This window comes from Netta rufina, assembly GCF_964035555.1.
Source record: "Netta rufina genome assembly, chromosome: 23".
In the NCBI taxonomy this organism is placed as follows: Eukaryota; Metazoa; Chordata; class Aves; order Anseriformes; family Anatidae; genus Netta; species Netta rufina.
Genome location: NC_140147.1, coordinates 4216703 through 4235611, shown reverse-complemented (window position 1 = coordinate 4235611; position 18909 = coordinate 4216703). Strand labels below are relative to the sequence as shown.

The 18909-nt window shown below is 52.8% G+C and overlaps 1 protein-coding gene across 3 annotated transcripts in view; it reads right to left on the bottom strand.

Moving 5' to 3' along the window:
- PHACTR4 (phosphatase and actin regulator 4) overlaps positions 1 to 18909 on the bottom strand; it is a 61067-nt gene that overhangs the window by 39026 nt on the left and 3132 nt on the right. The window lies entirely within an intron of this gene.

The window sequence follows — 18909 nt, the reverse complement described above, 5'->3', positions numbered from 1 at the left end:
AGAGGCTTCCTTTGATCAGGCAGCCGCGCTCCGGGCTACCTCTCTGCTGCAGCCGGAGCAGCGCCACGGCAGCATTCTGCGATGGGGAGAGCGCCTCGATATTAATTAATTAATGCTCAAAATCTTGCTGGCAAGCACAGCTTCTGAAAAGCTTTGCATGGAGGAGTGCTGTCCGTGCGGAGAGGGGCAGCGAGTCGGGCACCCGAGCACATCAGATGCTCTTCACCTCGGAGGCGGGTTGTGCTGAATGAAGTTCCTCGGGAAACACGCTGAGAATCCCCCCAGCTTAACCCATCACCACCACTAAAATAGAGCTAACTCACACCTTATGGACAACGCCTATCCTAAAGCCTGCGTCAACAAGGACACCACGTGCAAAAACCAGGCTGAAGGCTCCCCACCGAAGGCAGAAGAGCACAAAGGTTTTCACAGGAATCAAGCCAGCCCCTGCACACAGACCAAACCCTCACTTAGAGCAGCTCCACCGCACGGGGAGTGTGCAGGTCAGGTCTCCCTGCCTGCCCCGTCGGGAAGGGAAAGCAGGAGAGAAACAAAAGCAGACACCTCAAAGCCTACGCTAACCTCAGCCCAGATGACAGCAGCCCTCCTACTCCCCCGAAGCCACCAGGGAGTTGGCTTTAATTTGCCTTTCAAGGGCATTCCTGCACAGGCTGCGCTGAGCTTTGCATATTACAGGGGGCATGTTTGTGCCTGGAATACTAACGCTGGCAGCCCGCTCGCCGCTGGACACCGGCTGCAGGCACCAAGGACATCTGTCATCGCCTGCCAGCGCGGCTGCGAGCACCTCTGCCCATACCAGGAGGGATGCTCGCAGCACAGCGCATGCAGCCAGCCAGCTGCTTATTAATAGAACCGGCTTAAAAGGCACAGCAGAGTCAGAGCGAGCAGCAGCAGGGCTCCCAGGTTTCCACCAGGCTGCCAAAGCCTGGATTTGTCTCTGCCTCGCTAGGGAACAGGCACTTGCTCACCCAAGCCATGCAGCGTGTGCCCTGCTGCCAGCGCTGAGCAGCAGCGGGTTATTTGGGAACTGCTGCCTGCAGGAGACAATCACTGTTAGCCCCTACCGTCAGGCGTTCCCCTCCTCCCTGAAGGCAGCAGGTCCATAAGTCTGAGAAAACCTGGATTTTGCGTTTCTTTGAGCACCACCCGTGCTACAAACCCACTGATTATTCATGTCCTCGAGTGCTCGGCTGTTCCCTCGGTGGCTGTGTGAGGTTCCCCTGCCCAGCGAGCCGCGTGCTCCCCGCACAGCTCCTGCCACTGCTCTCGATGCCCCTCGGCACCCCGGCCAGCAGGAGCACAGCCTTTGTCTGGCTCACTAGTTCAAACACATTGCCCTTTTTTTTTTTATTATTATTTTTAGCTCTTTGTACCAATCTAAGAATATATTCTTGTTCCATTGACCCATCTCTGAACTCGCAACAGCAAGGTGACGGCTTTTTTCCAGCTCACACAGGAGAGGACGGCCTCGCAGCTGTGCTGTGGTGCTTCCTGAGCCGTTTTCTGCCCCGATTCTGCTGGGAAAAGCAGGGAACGGGGCCGGCCCCGGCTCTGCCCCTGGGCTCAGCTCCATCCTGTGCAGTCCCACAGCAGTGCAGGGTCTGGATCTCTGTGCACGTCGCTGCTCCTTGCTCCAGCTGCCCTGCACCCAGGCAGAGCCGACCCAGATGCAAACCAAACCGCTGCAGGAGCGCACCACGGGCCGGGGCAGGACCCCAAAAACCCCAGCTCCGGATCCCAAGTCACTGCCAAGCTGCACACTGCAGCACCGTGCTTTTTGAGCCAGGCAGGGCTGATCACAGCTGATCACAGCTCCCCCACTTTGTGTTCTCATTTGCAGCGAGCCTTGCCCAGAGCCCTCGGCCGCTGCGCGCTTTCGGATGCGTTGGCAGCGAGGCTCATTAGCTGCACCGCTCTCCTCACACAGGTTTCTGATCCAGTGCTGCCCGGCTCCTCCTCTGACACCAGATCACTTCTTTCAGACGACGGGATGTTTCAAAAAGTCCAACTAGAACCAAACCAGCGTGGGCTGCTTTTTTTTCCCCCCCCCGGCTAAAGCAGAGAGCTGACAGCTCCTCCAACGCGAGGTGGCACGCTGCCTCTCCGCGGCGGCTCCCAGCGGGCTCGCCCTGGGCGTGCAGAAGCCGTTTTCCGTGCTGGCTCAGCTCTAAATCACCAGCCCTCAGCCCAGACAGCGGCTGGGCAGCTACCACAGGGCTCTGACTGTAATGAGACAAAACCAGAGGCTGCTTGGAAAAAAAAAGAAAAGGGTGTGGGGGAGGGACAGGATGCTCTCCTGCCGGTCCCGAGCTGTCCCCATTAGCAGGGGAGAGGGAGAGGGAGGTGTTAATAAGCAGCAGCTAGCCCGAGGACCAGGTCTGGCATTAGCACAGCCCATTAGCTAGCGCCCACAAAACGAACCCAGGCTCGCTCGCTGACCTCCCAGAAGATGCTTTCCCGTGACCCGGTGTGCTGCTGGAAAAAGTCAGGCAATCAGTGAAACATGAGCTGGGCTCAGGCCGCCAGCTCCATCCCTGCTTCACGGCCCTGTCTGTGAAATGCGCGCTGCAGAGAGGCTCCCCCTGGGCCCGAGGACAGCCGAGACCCGCAGGGCACCCACAGGAGCCGACAGACAGACAGACAGACACGGGGACACCACGCACAGGGCTGGCCGGCAGACCGAGGTTGGCACCGAGCAGCCTGCTCATCAGTCCGGGCAGGTTCTGAGCCTCGAGCTCACCAAATTTTACCCAAACCAAGCCACCAGAAGGACTTCTCTCAGTGCATCAAGCCCGGCCTTGCAGAAATGCCCATGGCTGGGCTCACATCAAAACCTTACCAACCGCACCACCAGGGCTGGTTGTCCATCCCTTTTCATAAACGCACTGAAAAACCAACATTTTATTCTCTCATCCCTCAATTACTCATTCTGGGAAGACAGAAGAGAGGATTTTTGCAAAGCTGAGATAACTCCACCTAATACTAGGGGTATGCTGCCCATGAAGCCCCGTGAAGTCCTCAGGGGAAGGGCTAAAGTAACTCAATTTATCCGCCAGCCCTAAGATTAAGAGCATGGTAAACAATATTAAAATTCTTTTCCACAAAGCGAAATAACTCAACGGCACAGCGCGGTTCTCCCAAGGGGCAGCTTATAGCACGGGTGCAGAAGAGTTTAAATATCACAAGGGAAATTCTCCTGGCACACAGTTTCTGCATGCCAGCAAAAAAAAAAATAAAGCACAGAGGAAGCACACCAAGTGCACTACTAAAAATTAAAGCCAAGGTGTGAGGGGAGCTCCAGCCTCTCGTTGGACCAAGCAGGACAGGCAGGAGGAGACGCACGAGCCCTTCTGCAGGTCAGAAGCCAAAACGCTCCTCTATTGTTCTGACTTCATCTAGTAACAAATGATCTCCACCTCCAAAACCTCCTGCTTTGCTCATGTCCTTCAATTATCATCGTTCCAACATCGTTTGCTACAAAACGCTGCTTCCCAAATCCTCCGAGCAGCCTCCGCTGACCCAGTTTGTTCCACGCAAATCGCAGACAGGGCGCAGGGGAGGTCAACTCCTCTGCATCCCGGAGGCAAATCAGAATATTCCCACTCAGTAAAGTGACACAGATTAAACCAAGTCGCTCTCGCAGCCCGAGCTGGCAACGCGTCAACGAGCACGGATCGCGGCACCGATAATTAGCGGTCCTGCAGCTTCCCCGGCTTCACAAGGGTCCCAGCTCTGCCACCTGCAGCATGGCTCCACTTGAGAAAAGCCAAACACGGCGGCTGCTGGGCAAAAGGAAAAGATTTTGTAGAAGAAACGACACGCATAACGGGAAGAGAGGGAAAATTTGGAAGTATAACAATTTAAATTGAATACTCGAACGACTGGTTTTGAGGAATCTGAACAGAGCAGGCGACACCGCAGATGAAACCAGCAGCTTTCCGTCGCAGATCCAGCATTTAATAACGGGTTCCCCAAGTAAACAGCAAATATTTTTCCGCAGCGTGGCAGCTGCCTGTGGGTGGCACAGTAATATAACATTACCAGCGTGGATTTTGGATGGGAAGGGAGCTGCGTCCTCTGTGGCTGCGAGGTGTGCTCGGCCAGGGGCTTTTTTCACCTCTTTCATCACTTTTACAGCTCTTTGTGAACCCTCACGCTCACCAGCACGCTGTGCAGACCTCTGAGCACTTGCAGCTCTGCTGCAGAGCAGTGCTCAGCCTCGGACAAGGCGTTGGGCTGGCCATGCCTCAGTTTCCCCCTCTTCAAGACGGGATAACTTCCATTATAAAGCACGTCAAAAAGAAACGAAATCTCCCAAACAGCACTCCCACCTGGCCAGCCTACTCAGCTAATGTGCCAAACAGCCAAGATTTTCCATTGTCCTGCTCGAAACAGCTCACAGACTCAAAAAAAAAAGCCCCCTCCAGCCTCTCCCAGGCGTCTCAGCTCACCGAGCGAGCCGTGTTTACCGAACCCGAAACAAAAAAGCCAGGAGCCTGTAAGAACGCATGGCACCGAGTCGAACGCGGCCTTACTTCAGAGCCAGCTCCCGGTGACAAATGCTATTTCTATGCAGCTGGCAGGACAGCAAACACCAATTCGCCTCCAGACCTCCTGGCAGCCGCTCAGCGGCTCTGGAGGTGTGGAAGCGCTCGGGGACAAAACCTGCAGCAGGAACAGAGCGGAGCAGCCTCCCTGCACGCTGCCCTTGAAGCAGCTGAAGGGCTTGCCTCGACCAAAATGATCTCCCTGACAGAGGCAGTGCAAAATTCAAGCAGAAGGGCTGATGAGCACAGAGGGCAGGCGCTCTCCTTCCTGCACAGGCACCCATACGTACTGGGGAAGCTGACAGAGGAGCGAGAGCATCCCAAGGGAGGCAGCGAGGCACGGCGATTCCTTGATCAACCCCCAAGCCACCAAGAGCAAGAGTCTGTCCCCTCCGGATTCCTAGATGACAGCAAATTGTAAAACTTGAGCTTTACCTCTGCTGTTGAGTAGATGTGGAAGTCTCCCTAGAAGGCTTGACGGATGCGCTCAACACCTGCAGGTCACCACAGGTCTGTGCAGCTGGTATGTAGTGCCCTGTCCTCTCTGTCTGCCCAAAGTTTAGCAATTCAGCTTGGAGAGGCTTCCTAAAAGACAAGGACCTGGCTGGCAGACACACCTAGCACGTAACCACATCGCTCAGAAACTGCCCCACAGCCCCAGAACAGCTCTACTGCAAAAACCTCTCCAATATGTTAGAGGAAGACATACACACAGTCATGGCAGGCTGAGCAAGATGACCCATTTGCACAGACCTGAGATGGGAACTAAAGGCAACCCAGAGCAGAAATTTGTAAGAAAAAAGCCGGGGGACCAAGCTTGATGTAATTAAAAGCAGGTATCGAAGATGTTCTGGTCATCCACAAAACCATGAGCCAGGACTTAAATCTACCAATGCTCACAAATTACCAAAATGTGTTAATAAATGTGGATGGTGAAGAGGCAATTCACACATTCTGCTCGTACCCGGGCACCCCAGAAGAAGAGGAGGAGGAGAGCCGAGGTGTTCAGAGCAGTTCCCACGGAGGACCCCATTTCTCCAGCTGCCCAACTCACTTCTGCAGTGGGGCTGAAGGAAAGGACCCCACTCACCAGCACCTGCCTCAGCATGCTGCAGGCAAAGGCAATAAATATTTCAAATACAGCTGATTTGCCCCAAACCTAGGCCGTACATACTATTTCTTTCAGCTTTTCAAAACATACGAGATGACAAACTGAATTCTCCAGTACAGCAGTCTCATATCAGGAGCAATATCATCACTGCCTGAGCTCCCACAGCATGCCTCAGTAGCTCCAGAAGTACCAGCCTCGGTTCCCGCAGCAGAGCAAGGCCTGTACAAATTTAATTAGTGCGGTAATGGGAAGCACACTGGAGACCGGGAAATGCCTGGCATCCCATTCATCTTTCAGAGGGCTACACCAGCGTAAAGGGAAGGCATTCAGCAGCGTGGTCCCTATTCCTCGGGCCTGTGGATATTCAGAAGAACCAAGTCTTGAATTTCCCCCACCCAAGATCTGTAAACCAACACGCAGCACACTAAACGTTTGGTTTCACACCCAGAAGGCAGGCTTCAGCCTGACCGCCCTAAACCACCCTAAACACCAGCCACCAACACAAGCCTTCCTTTTCTCCCCGATCTTTCCCATCCTGTTGCATTCCCCAAACCACTAACCTGGCTTTTTGGGGGAGCAGATGTGGCTGGAGGAGGGCTCCAGCCCCTGCTCATCACACAGCTGGGTTCAGCTCTGCAGCTGGCACCTTCCCACCATGTCCTAACGCACAACCCATCCCAACAAATTAAAATTCCTTGTGATCAGTGCATACCTGCTCGCCCAGCAGCTCCATCTCGTACCTCACCTCGCAGGGAACATCGATTTACTTTAAGAAGAACAGATCTACGTTATCCTTCGAGAAGTGCAGATGCAACTGGAGGCGACAGGAGTCCTGCCTGTGGGGTGAGGAACCTGCACAGCCCACAAGCCCAGGACAGCCCACGTGGAGCCAGACCCAATACCACAAAGCAGACTTGTGACAGCGACTTTGTGACAGAAATAAACGTACCTGCCAGCCAAACATATTATAGAATATTGGAAGGGACCCACAAGGATCATCAAGTCCAACTCCTACTGAATGAACCGTACGTGAAGTCCCATTTTCCCCCATTTTTAACATCTCCCACTCTTTCTGAGCCTGCACGGGGACCAGTGAAGAACCTCACCCCCTGCTGAAGACAAAGCAGCGATTCCCACCACATCCACTCGGGCTCAGCTGCGTGCAGCACGGATTCAGCAAAAAGGTTTCCCTGTCCCCAGGGAAGCCTGCAGCTCTCCGAGCAGCAAGAGCTGCTCTTACAGCCCAGCAGGCCTCCCCACAGAACCCAGACAACAAAACCCATTTTAAAAGGACAAAAAAGGATGAGCCCAGCTCCCTGCTTGCAGCTGTTGGCCACGAAGCACAGGATTGAGCCTGTCGGGATGTCGGAGCGAGGCGAGCCTCCCGTCACGGCGTGCACACCACCAGGACACGCACCCAAAGGGCACGTAATGAAGGGTTACCTACCTCTGGCTTCTGGGGTAAAATACAAACCACCTTTGCCTTAGTTCTGTGGTTTCCATTTTCGTCAAGCTCTCAGTGAAAACAAAGTAGCTGAGCACACGCTAATGCTGCGGTAATGCCCCCGTAATTATGACTGGGTAGGAGATTTCATTTGCAACCACCATTTCCTCCCCGAAATGAGGCCGTTCTTCAGCTCAGCCGTCGCAAGGCCAGCTTGCAAAGTGTTTCCTTTGGCTTGAGAAGCAACGGGAATTAGTTTAGCCCCTATCAAGCTCTCACAAATGTCAGCAAGCAGAGATGCGGCCCCAAAGCTGAAGCCTGATGCTCCCTGCCGGAGTCCTGCATCGTATCAGGGGAGGAGCAGCACTCAGACCCTGAAAAGAAAGACTGAACACTGAGGAGCATCTCCCCTTTCCCAAGCAGCTCACCTGGGCTTCAAAAAGAAGCCAGCATTCGAGTCAGGAGCTGCTGCTGGGCATTTGTGGATGCCAAATCCTCCCTGAGGCACCGCAGGCACCCTCACCACTACCGCACACCCGACTGCATTCCAGGAAAAGCAACCCACTGGCAAAACTCCACGCTCCCACCGGTGCACAATGAAGAACACAAGAGAGGCACCTCTAAAATGCTGCACTGAAAGACAACGTTTGCACTCCTTGGAAAAAAAATATGCACTAGAAACCTGCACTGTGTAGGGGACTTCACTGATTTGAACATCGAGTCAGCTCTCCCGAGCTGGACACAGCTCAGCTGCTTGGGACCGAACCCCTGCCTTCCGCGTGGGCACCCTGCAGTCACACCACCACCTCTCCAGCAACCTGAAATCGCATTTTTTTTTTTTGGTTCAGTGTTTTAAACAGTTTGGGTGGGGTTTGTAGTTCAGCTGCAGCCTTCTTTCTCCTTCCCAATCTCAATACAACAATTCAATTATGCCTGATTTAATTATTTAATTGCCTGATTGTAGAATTTAATTATTTCTGATTAAGAGACGTTTCCTTACAGAAGCCCTCCCCGCATAATTTATTCTGCTTGTGTTCCACAGCTCCAGCTTCAATAAATGGTGCCCCAACCATACCAGGGAACACAGGAATTCCCATTACTGAGCTGGCAAACTCTTCCCAACACCAGGACGGGCAGGAAGGCATCCCATCGTGAAAATAAGCCCAGAAAGTTTCTGAGCAGGAACATTTCATTAAAAAAAAAAAAAATCATTTGCCATTCTCAGAGAGTTTACGAAGCACTAGCACTGTTTACATGAGGATTGTGCTAACTCTGTGCCCTGAGCTGATTTTGATAGTGGGGAGAAGCCTTTTGCAGTGCTCCTCCAAGCAGCCTCAGAAAGGGATCAACTCCACTGCTAATTCACACTCGGCCATTCTCCTGCCAGACCTGCTGCAGGTTTTATCGTTCACCAGGGCTCAGGACAGCTGCAGAACTGATGCACTGAAGCAGCAACACTCCTGAACACCCACCCCGTGAACAGGAACGCTTCCTCCCACTGCCATTTCACCCACCCCAGCTCACAAAGGACAATTTCCAGGCATTTAGCTGCGGTAAGAGCTCAAGCAAACGAACCACTGCTGCTTCTCGGCCACAAAAGGACCTTCCACTGTAACAAGGGCGACAAAACCACACTGATCCCAGGCGGTGCCTGCAGGCAGGAGCCTGGCGGAGGCACAGGACTGCCCCGCACACCCAGGTGGCTCACCTCACCTCGGCGAGATCCAAGAGCTGAGCAAGAATTATGCACGCCTCTCACGGTGGGCACGAGTCAACATCGGTGACCGCACGTCAGGAGCTTCACACAAGAGTTAAAATCCAAATCTATACAGGGAAAAACCCTTAAAAATGAGCTGGAAGCTGCGCCTTTCTGGTGATCTCTCTCATATGCCAGGTTCAGCCTTTTTGTTCTGTTCAAATGCTGTGTCCTTGGACATCGGAGCAGGCTCGTTAACACGCTCACCCCCCCACACACCCCAGCACAGCTATCAACCAGCCCAGAAACTGCTGGTTTGCTCAACAAACAAGGCCTCTTGATAGGTGCCGGCACGAGGAATGGTTGCACAAGTACCCCAACCCCACCGCCTCCAGCAGCGCTCCCGACGAGTATCAAGAAGGGAAGGGACTCGCCTATATCAGCACAACCCAACATGTAAAAAAGGAGTGAAACTGTAAAAAAGGCGTGAAAATGAAGGATGTGGTCACTCAACGTGCCTCTTCCATATTGCTTTTTGTAAGAGATGTTAACCCTAGAGGGACCTAAATCCCTGCTGACCCATACAAACTAGAGAAACTAAACCCACTTGATTCTGCTTTCGAGACTTCAAAGGCAACTCAGAGAGCTGCAGGAGGTAGAAAGCTGCATGCAGATCTGGAAGCCACACGTATAAACCGAGAGCTTTTCTGGAAACGTAAAGAGATGCTGAAATCACATTAGGATTGTGTCCTTACCTACAGCTGGGGAATGGCTTCATTTTAAATGAAAGCTGACATTTGTCCTGCAAAACCTCTTGGGGTCAGCTCCAGCAGAAGGTGGCAGCAGGTGGTGAAATTTCCCATTTGAAAGAGAAGAAAGATGGTTTGGCACAGCCCATGCTTCCAAGGCGATGCCCTTAGCTCCAGGGAGGAAGCACAGCGTGTCCTGCTCACGTGCAGTGCCGCTGGATGTACGTGGGGCTCAGCACCTCTCCATCCCTGCCCCGGCCCCGTGCCCTTCTGAGGAACAGATCCCAGCGCCTGGCTGCCAGCAGCCCTCTCCCACACGCACGTGGGTCCTGGCACATGTGCAGGGCACACATTCAGCAGCCTTGCCGCATCGCTCTGCTATGTGAGATAAGAGGCTCGGTCCCAGCCTTCCCAGCTCACCAGCCTCACTGCCTTCAACACCCAGCACGTCTCTCCGCGCTTCCAAACACAGAGCCAAGCCGTGCTGAAAGGACACGGACAAAAAATGCTTGCATTTGCACAGATTACACCAACCTACGGTGACAGGTTTGTTAAAGGGACGCTCAGCCTGCAGTAAGAACAGGTCATCAAGGACTGGCTATTGCGCTGTGAAAAGGAACTGCAGCTTGAGCCATCCTGAGCCTCCTCTGACAACTACTGATGCTCACAGCAGCCTTCAGGACTGGTTGGCATCCTTCCTCTGACATCAGCCGGACAGGTGATGCAATTCACTTGAGGCCAGAGGGTGCTTCTCAGCCAGCTCCGGGGTTTGCCTATACACGGGCATTTCCTAAACGACTCCATGTGAGGAACACTCCGGTTCTTAAAGAGGTGCCTACAAACAGCAGTGTTTGGACACACAGCTTACAGCCAGCAGCTGGGTAACAGCACCGAGCAGCCACACCGGAATCAGGTGAGCTGTAAAACACCCACACCCAAAGAACACAAACCTACCGTGACTTTCGCTGGGACACCAGCTAACACGCGTGTGCTTGCACATCCCAGCAGCCAGCACGCAGGTCTGCAGGGACAGCTACCAGGCACACGCTCTGCTGGTGATGTAGGGCCACTTGCTGGGGTCTGGAACTGCTCCTGTGTGGCCTCTCCTGTCCCTGGGATGGGTGAGGGAGCCACTGGGATGAGCTCAGGCTGCTCAACCATGACACCTCCCCAGTTCCATCCTCATTTTAACAGCCAAATGGAATGAAGCGGCCAGTTTCTTCATTTGGCTCCCCTTTGGTCTCAGGCTACCTCTTGGATATTAACCATCTTGCTGCGGAGTCAAGCTGCAGGCAGCTTTTGCCACAGCACAAACTAAAGAGGTCTTTGTGTCCCATTCCTGTTTCTGCAGCAAAGAGCTCACCACAGCAAGAGCCAAAGCACCCCAACTTCTCCAATGACTTGATAACATGAGACTGAATTTCGGACAAAATAAGCTTTTTGACAGGAGGAAGCATTCACCTGCATGACCCAAAGCAAAGAACGGGTTTCCCACAAGATCTACCAGCCCCGAGGAGCCCCCACAGCCAACCACCTGAACCCTACAGAGCTCAGCTCAGCTCCTCCGTGCCTGCAGCGTCACGGACTGCGGGTCAGCTTGAGCTGAAAACAAAGTTGAAGAAACAATTGAACACAAAAGCTTCCTTGAGGGAGCAGCACAAGTCAATGTGCAAGCACCAGGAGAGGACAACCAGGCACAGACCAGAGAAACCACACCTGAACCCCAAATGCCTCACACGGAAAGAGTCGTGGTGTCAGACTCGGCTGCAGGGAGCAGCTCTGCACGGCCTCCTCTGTGCTGGCATCAGGAAGCTCACAGAGCAGCTGACCCCAGCCGAAACCAGTCTGCTGAAAAAACAGCTGGTTTTAATCCAATTCAGTTCCTCAATTTGTTTGTCACATGGCCCAGAAACACTTGTTCCAGTATAAGGGAAAAGAGTGAATACACAGGGCCTCTTCTTCTCTGCGTGGAGCAGTTTTAGGTGTTTACACAGCTGCAGCCCAAAACAGAGGTCTGGCACTGAAGCACACCACTTGCGGTCCCAGAGAAGGGATAAGACCAAGGCAGGAGGGCAGCAAGGCTCCCAGCACCACAAACAGGCTTGAAAAAACCCACTGGTATCCATCAGATCCTGCCTGCTCCTCCGTTCACCCTCTCCACATCAAGGTGCCAGCCTTACCTCTCCGTGCCGTTTGCACCACTCAGACCAAGCTGTGCCTGTCGAAGCTCAATACCCCCGAGCATCCACGATTTTGACAAAACAGGATTTGTTTGCTCACGTTTCTGAGATGATTTGAGGTCTCTGCTACAAAGCTGCACCATTAAACCCTCCCAATGTGCTGTGGAGCAAAACCCTGCAGTGCCGACCGCTGCCAGCCCCGGGTTTTGAAACGCTTCCCTGAGCAAGCTCCCAGCCCAAGGCTGGCAGCACTGGGATTCCAGTTCAACCAGTTCCTTCTGCCCCTCACTGCTCCCATTTCCTCGGAGCAGCCAGCAACAAAACCCCACTCTACGCTGGAATAAACAGGGGTGGAAAAGCCACCTGCTCCCCTCACAATTAAAGGCATTTCCAGATTCCTGCTGGCCGTGCCATGCAGGAGCCCCGCTCCGCTTCCAGCACAGCCTTTGTCCCACAGAGACCAGGGACACAAAGCCTCACAGCAGAGCCTGCCTAACAAAATCGTGCTGTTACGGGACCACGACACACATCAGCAGTGCTCCAGCCCCAAATCAGCTTGATTTGCAGGCTGATTAAACTTCCATCCCCTAACACCCCTCTGGCTGTGGGGCCTGTGGCTGAGAGCGGGTCCTGGTCAGGCTGAGGTGCAACCTGCCCTGGACACCCCCCTCCAGGCCATCACTTTCTTGTGTGCCCTCCTCCCATTCAACACCACGGTACAGGAAGGAAATAAGCCCTTTGAAAAGAAAGCGATAGCCCTGAGAATGGGCAATAAAATGCTGAAGTGGGGGCCGGCCTCACGCCTCCCTCATGGCCACCAGCAAAGGCCCCGCGGCCTGCAGGGAGTCATGGCAGGGCCGGCTGGCTTTGCTGAGGGGAGAAGTCTTTGCAGGAAGAGATTCCTGGCGTGCTTTGCCACAAACACAGAGTACAACAAGCACCAGAGGCTGTGAAATCTTCCTCATTCTCCTTGTGGCCCCCTACAAGCTCTTTAGGGAATCTGGCAGAGACTCGCTCTTATGAATTGCACGCATCATTATACTTCATCCCACCCAACCTGCTGTCCCACCTGACAGAACCACCTTTCTGGTTGCCCAGGCTCACAAAATCTACCCCATCTGCTTAAAAGCCAGGAGGATGTTGAATGAAACTGTTTGCTGAGCTCCCTAAAGGACAGCAAACATCACACCCCGCGCCGGCTACTTTAAAGGCAGGCAAATGGCCACTGCTACACACCCAGCCCTATTAGAGGCTTCCTGAAGTACAGCTTTCTAGCAAGTCATTATTCTTGAAGACAGAGCTTGTGGGGATGCTGAAATTAAGACTCAAGCCATGAGAAGATCTCATGCCCCAACTACTACAAGCAGAACTCGAAGTGAGTTTCTCCCTTCAACACAATCGGAACAGACAAATAAATTGAGACCTTCATGTTACCTGCAATGCCTCTGAGTAGCAGACAAAGCCTCTCTGCACCTGAAACCCCAAGGAACAGGCACGGAAGGCTGTCCCCAGCCACACCACAAAGGGAAGCACTGAGCAGCTTGCTGGCACACACCTCCCCGTGTGCCACAGACCCCGACTGCTTTGCCGGCACTTACAAACAGCCGTTTAACCCAATACACCCATGGGACACGGGCAAAAATCAGCCTGCCGCCAGTGAACCTTGCATGCAGTTGAGCACCAAGATTTTTAACCAGCGTCTCTGGCAGACTCTTAACAATTCACCAGTTCTGATTCACGCAGATACAAATCCTCTCCCAGCACATTCCTGTTTCAGCTGCCCTTGCTGTCAGAGGCAAGTCCCGTGCCACTTCAGAACCTGAGGTTGGGGCCAGAAGGCTCCCTTTGTTTGCTTCTACAGCACTGATGCTCCAAAGGGAAGCGAGGATGCACAGAGTGGACAGTGGTGCAGGCAAACAACAGCACAAGCTGTCACACTTCTTCCAAAGCAACTGCTAATGCCAGCCTCAAGACGAGGTTTTCATAGAATTCATAGAAGTTTCAAATTAGCAATTTTTTGTTCAAGCCCGACTCGCTGCTAGCATGGCCAGCCAGCTCCTGAGGACACATTCGGCTAAAGCACTTCTCCCGGACCAACACTGCAATATAAGCTCCACAACGCACCATGTTTTGCCAGGACACAAGAGCAAGATGCTGCACAGCTTTAAATACACAAAGAAACCCTATCCTGCACGTTATCTTGATTATGCAAATGAAAATCCTTGCTCCTGGCACTAAGAATGAAGGCTCAAATTGCCTCCGCAGCAAAGTCACCTTGGGAACACCTAGGAGTTTGAGGTTTTCAGGAAGGTGGGGTTAAACAGCAGTTGTAAAGAGTGCCCCGACAGTGCGTGAGCCAACAGAAGGGACTGCATAATGCCAGAGCCTGAAGGAACGATTTATGGAGAGTGCTGGAAGGACACGGCACCATCCACCTACGTGTGATCCAGCGGTTCTGCTACCTTGACTGACAATCAGAAGGTGGAAAGCCAAACTTATCACACCGACAGAAGGAATCTTCCTCCTGCATGTCCTTAGCAAGGCAGCACAGTACAAAAACTGAAGAAATGCTTGTGCTTAACGCACCACGAACACAGAACATCCTACACCATTAGTCCTATAAAAATCACTCATCAGCAGAAAACTTCCACGAATCAGCCACAGTGTTCACCCCAAACCCGCAGTGAACTGCGAGCGAACTCCACCCTCTCGTTAAAGATTTCACTGCTATAGAAACTGTGATTAAACACGCAGGGCCATGAATCAGCTACCTGAAACAAAGGTACGCCTCCGCCGACACGGGAGTGCCCAGCAGCAGGGCACAGACCGGCGTTGTGGGCAGCCCATGGGACCCCCAGCATCCGCAGACCTGTGGCTTTACTGAGATCCCACAAACCTTTTATGTTCCTCACCTTCCGGGCTGCTTGGTTTAAGGGCCATAGGAAGGCTGGGGGAAGATGGCCTGGCTTAGCAGTAGGTCCCAGTCTAAGGGCTGAACAAAGTGGATTTAAAAGGAGGTTTCATTTTCCCCGGAGACTGCTGCTCTCAAATCAGAATAAATCTCCTAAAAGAAGAGATTACCCAGAAATTTACTAGTTAGAGATGTTAATATATCCAGTGTTTATTCAAGGCCTGCTGCTCTCTCCATGCAAGAGCATCACCTACACCATTTATATGAAAGGGAAACAGATGCCTTGTAGTTTCTCCCGCCACCTCCCTTTCCACGCTGAAACACAGCACAACAGCTTTATAAATACCACTTCCCGCGAGTAGCAGTAATTTACAGAAGAATCAAGGCAAGCTTGCTCTTATTACACTCGCAAAGCTCTGAAAAATCCTCCCCCGTAAAGCAACACCACCGAAAACAATACCCACGGGCAGATAACTCCAGTGTGAAGCCTGGCAAAGCCTTCACATAAAGAAAAAGCGCAGAGCTCAACCTTTAAAAGCACGTTCCCAGTGGCCAACACGCATTCGGACATGGTGCAGACGAAGAAGCAACTGCTTGAACGCCACTGATTCAGCCAAACCACAGCAGCAGTTACCCTCCACGCTGCTGGCCTTACCCAACGCAGGCGTGCGAGGCTCAGATAAAGGCTTCCTCCTGTTACTCACGTTCTCCTTCCTAAAGGCCGCATCGACACACTGCGCAACACGTAAGAGATGGGACCCAGACCAGTATAACCTGGCTGCTAATTACGGCCCTTAAGGCTGAGAGGCAATTAATATTTCCCTCTAGCTACGAACAAGAGCATGACTACGCCCTCGCTAAGCACTTTTAATCTTGCGGAGGATGAAACAGGTACAGGAAAGTGTGGCTTGCCTGACATCAAACAGCACGGCAGCGGCACAGCTGGGAGCTAAATTAGGCCTCCTGTCCACCCAAACATCCTTATTTTCCCCGTGCTCAGAGACTAGTTGACGGGTACAGAACCCAGCCATTAGGGTTCAGATTGAAGGCTTCGTTCTGAAGCTAGAAGCAGATGGGAACTACTGATTAAGGTAATCACCGGTGTCAGCCTGATTCCGGAGATGCAGCAGTCTCGCAGCGCTCCCTCGCTCTGCTTTCCAAACCTGCTGCGTTCACACAGCGACCTCCCTGCCTTGTGACAGCTTCCCAATGCACTGCAGCATGACCAAGACAGCCCCAAAAGCTTGCTTGGTGAATTCACCTGGAATGCTTCCCACCTTCTCTCCACCAACGCCTCCAGAAGACACGGCGGGGCTGTCACTTGGGTGCGTTACAAGACGAGGTGCAAAGGAGCCAGCCTGAATCCCAGCGTCAGGCAGAGCAGCTGAGCAGCCCACGGATGAGCAGAGTTTTCCAGCCTGGGCACTTCCCTTCCTGTAAACCCCATTTATCTTCAAATCCAGAAAAAAAACCACACCGGTATTTATGAGACAAGTGAAATAGAACAATAACAGCAGCAAAACCCACTCCTTGTAACATCAGCTGCCAGGCTGAGTTAGCAGGTATGAATTTTGCTCCAGTTTCCCTGCTCCATCAGCATCCACCCTCTTAACTATCCTCACATTGCACTGAGCAGGTAACAGAAAAGCCAGATGGCCTAAAGCCACAGCTAATTTCAAAACTGCTGTAAAACAGCACAAGCCAAGACAGCCCGACAGCACTCATCTGACAATTCCACCCCAAAGGTTGATATTGCTCTAAAAAGGCGCAGCTGAGCCAAGAGAAATCATGTTTAAACATGCCTGCAATCTCACTGTTGGCTTTTTTTAGTCAATCATTACGGGACTGTACGTTAGAAGCTGATTTGGAGGTACAAGATGAAAAATTCTGTGCCCTTGCTCACCTGTGGGCCTGATCCACAGCCAGGAGGAACAGGATCCAGGTCAAGTTAAAGCAGGATACGAGCCCTAATTTACCTCTCAGCACAAGGTAAATGAAGTCTCAGTGACCCTACAGGGACCATGCCCCTTTCTCTCCTGCTACTAATCACAGATCTAAGGGAATAAGAGTTTGCTTCTAATTATTTGCTCTCTTTTGGCACCAAACACCCTTTACAAGGGAACAAACCCCAGTGGACTTCTCCTACTTCTGCCATTTCCTACCCAACAGCAAATTAGACCTGGTTTGCACCAGACAGGCTACACTTAATCCCCCCAACAAGACGAATGCTGGCAGCACAAATCAGCTGGCATACCTCTTAGTGTCCTCTGCTAGGTCCCAGCTGATGAATTCCCCAGGGTGCCCTGTGCATGGATCAGCAACCAAAATTCTGCAGGTCCCACAATTGCTGCTGCCCACACTGCGATGAAGCAGCTTGGAAATGGGTTCCCAGAGAACCCGAGGTAGCCTGAGCCCTACCCAAATTCTCTGTCCCTGCAGAAACCTGCTGAAATTTCCCACACCAGGATCAGCAGGCTCACTGGCGATGGCCATACCTACAAACCTGCTTCCCGCAGATCCTGACAACACACCAAAACCTTTTGAGCAGCTTTGGAGATCCGAGTAATCAATAACACCCCCCCAGCAGCCCCTCTGTGTATCTGCAGGGTGGTCTTGCCAAGACAGAAGTAATATTGACAGGAATTACGCTTCCATCAGGCACTGCTCAAACAGACGACTACCCCCAGCCTGTACCAGTGACTTTTACTTGGCAGCACAAAAATTCCTGATTTGACTTTGCGAGTAGGAGAGGGAGAATTAGACAGGAGAACAACCGTCGCAAAGGCATGTGAGCACAGCAGATGCCAAAGTCCCCTTAAAATTGGCTCAGGCACAGCTGCACGCTTTGTTCAAAGCTCACTCCCCGAAGGCGACGACCTTTGGCTTCTCCCCCATCCATAAGCACCTCTGGAAGCTTCACGTCCACGAGCAGCCTCTGTGAAGCCACAGGCACCAGAGCAAGTGGCAGGGAGTGCTGGCTGGCAGTCCTTACCTCCTGGGTCAGAACCTTTTTGTTTTTTTTTTCACTGGGACCCCCCCACAACACGGGGTTTGTGGCAGCAGAGCCCTGAGCAAGCCCTGGTGCTAAACGCTGCGCCGGTACGGAACAAGACGATGCCTCTCAAACCGTGAGCCAAGTTTACAAATCAAGGCTTCTCAGCAGGCCAATTTCTTCTTGCTTACGCCCTTGCAAGCTTACTGTCTGCAGGGCAGACAAGCAGACACCTTCACAAGGATGCACCCCTCCCGCAGACAGGCAGTCAATGAAGGAAGCCCTCCCGGACCTCTTAGGAGGCTGCTTCCAGCTTAAAATCGATGGCGGGGATTAATCTCCATCGATTTTAGACAAGTCCGTGGCAGCACATCTCGAAGGGGGCCACTTGTGTGGATTAGTTAGCTAAAGGGAAAGCGGGCTGTCAGCGCCCAACCTGTCTGCCAGGGGGGCCGTGCTGTCAGCAGCAGCCTCCTGGAGCCCGCAAGGTGAGAAGGTTCAGACCCCTCAGTTAAATCCCACTCAACTTCACCAAAGTCCAACAATCTTCCCCAAACCTGCTTCCGAAGGCAGGCAGCTGGAGCAGTCAGGCTCGGAGCTCAGCACAGGGGGTCGGGAAGTGCCGGGCTTGCACAACCCAACCTCATCACACTTCTGTGCCCCACCATCCAGCAGACACGGTTAATTACTTGCTGATAACGCATCGCCCGGCTCCGCTTGGGAGCTCAGCCCCGCAGCTGGCAGGTAAGCCATCCCTAACTGTTTTGTAATCAGCGTGCCCAAAGCACAAACACAAAAGAAGAAAGTTAACAATCTGTTTACCCACTCCCTCCTCCCACGGCCGCTGCTAGCCAACGGACTGGGGGGAAAAAAATAAATCTATTCCCAGGGCTGAGCAGAGAACACTCCTTGGGAGCGCTCTCAGTTTTCCTATCTTTGCCACTGGTGCTTGATGTTACTTCACACAATCCACTCATTCAGCTCCGAGACGAAGCCCGTTCCTTGGGCTAATAGCATTAAAAGCCTCTCTCTGGAGATAATTAGTCCTCCCTCCCCCACCCCGTCCCCAGTGTGCCGTGGAAAGAGCACACAGTCCTGGGTAAACAAAGAAATTCAGCCGGCGTGCCAGGCGGGCTGGAGCTGGGCAGGAAGGCTGCCTCTCACCTCCCTATCTCGGCACAGCTGATAGCCAGAACCCAGCCGACACCACGGGCACCAGGACGAGCAGCACCTTCAGAACGATGACCTCCTCCATCGC